Consider the following 1913-nt stretch of genomic DNA (forward strand, 5'->3'; position numbering starts at 1 on the left):
GGTTCATCTGATCAACAGAAAATACACAATATTATTTTCTCAGGTACTATACTATTGTCCCAGGAAAATTATCAAATGGCATATATTTTACAGATACAATTAGTATGATATACTAACACACAGAACACATTTGAGTGTGATATCAACTTACCAGCAAGCATTCATTAAGTTAGTATTGACTGCAAAATACCGTGAACTCTGTAGTCTTAGCAATACAAGAAATTCAGGATAAAAACAAAAACAAAAACAAAATCCAGACATACCTGCAGCCTTGAAGGGCCCTTGGAGGAATCCTTGCAAACTGCAACAAAAAGCAAATGAAACCCAACTTGAGAGAGCCACAGTTCTCAAACTTTAGTGAGCATTGGAATCACATGGAGGACTTGTTAACAAAATGATTAGTGGGCCCCACCCCCGAGTTTCTAATGCAGAAAGTCTGAGAGGGCAATGAGAATTAGCATTTCTAACAAGTTTACAGGTGATACTAATGTTGGTCCAGGGACCACACTCCGAATCACTGTGATTAGAGATCCTTTGAATTGTACTCTGACAAAGGAGTAGAATTTCAGATACTGACAAATAATGTGCTTCAGTATCAATAGGAGGCATAATCCTTCAAACTCTTACTTCTCTCATCTTAGTGATTTGGTGGGCTCACTCTACTCTTGAAGAGCAGAATGAGAATGACGAAACCATGACTCCTTGCCCAACAACTCAATACACACTGATGTTTTCTTGGCTTCAGCCAGGGTCCTGATATCTCAGAAAGGAATGAAAAAGCAGTTTTGCCACATTTTAAGTCTTATTGAGTTCCTTCTTTATTCCATTGCAAATAATTTCAATTTCCTCTGAAACTACATGTGTTGTTTAATTTTAACACACCCGATTTCTCACATTCTGGGGATGATCAAGAATACGAAGGAGGTGTTGGTAAAGTTTTCTTTTATGGATTAGTTTGACTGATTGTAATGGCTGAAATAGTCACAACTTCCCAAGTATTCTTGCTACTCTTATCCTTAGAGGTAAAACAAAACAAAACAAAACCAATTCTAAAAGCATTTAAACTGCATACTGGAGCTGGAGAATAATCAAAGGGATAATACACTGACTCATGAGAATAGTTTTATTCCCAATTCTGCTATCATTTTACCACTAGAAGTAATTTGAGTTCTCACTGCTCTAATTTTTGTATTTGTAAAGTCGAGATAATATTTGCCATGAGACGCATTGAAAGCTTGAACATGCTTTGGGGGTTATTGGGAAAGGAGAAGAATAAAAAACTATTACTCTACTTTGAACTTTGGAACTCAAACTATAAAACAAGAGGAATCTATACTCTTTCAGCAACAAACCAGTTGAGAAGGCATTTTCCTACTATTAAGCTACTCATTCTCATGACAAATGTATATTGGACTCCGATACTATCAAGTACTTTACAATCATTTTTTCTAATGTTTTTTTATTCCATATCTCTTGCAGGTGATACAACTAAAGACAAGAGAATTCAAATGCTATCTAAGAGAAAACTTTTTCCATAAAGGGCCAAGTGGTAAATACTTTTGACTTTGCAGGCAACATATGAGCATGTGATCACATATGATCATGAGTCATGTTGAAACTGGGACAAATAATCACCACTAATCTTTATCATGTTTTATTTTCCCATAAAAAGCATCAGCATCCCTTCCCTCTTTCATCTTATTTTACTATATACTCAGAGTTGGTCAGTAATAAATAGCGAGGTAGAATTTGCTACCTAAGTATTTGTTTTTTTAGTTTAAAAAAATCAATAACGTTGTAAGCATTTCTTAGGGGGCCAGATGGACCAATGCCCTTTTGGGGAGTCCACTTCATAGTTGATGTAGAGGCCTGACCACCGCATTGTATTTCTGAAACTGATGTTGAATAATACT

The 1913-nt window shown here is 35.8% G+C and overlaps 1 long non-coding RNA gene across 1 annotated transcript in view; it reads right to left on the reverse strand.

Annotated features, from left to right (window-relative positions):
- Positions 1–261: 261 nt before the first annotated feature.
- Positions 262–1913, reverse strand: part of LOC109375132 (uncharacterized) — a 214825-nt gene continuing 213173 nt past the window's right edge. The window contains exon 3 of the long non-coding RNA XR_002122514.1: positions 262–301. This is a non-coding gene — a long non-coding RNA (uncharacterized LOC109375132). The remainder of the gene's footprint in view (positions 302–1913) is intronic.

This window comes from Hipposideros armiger, unplaced genomic scaffold (genome assembly GCF_001890085.2).
Source record: "Hipposideros armiger isolate ML-2016 unplaced genomic scaffold, ASM189008v1 scaffold_902, whole genome shotgun sequence".
NCBI classification, from domain to species: domain Eukaryota; kingdom Metazoa; phylum Chordata; class Mammalia; order Chiroptera; family Hipposideridae; genus Hipposideros; species Hipposideros armiger.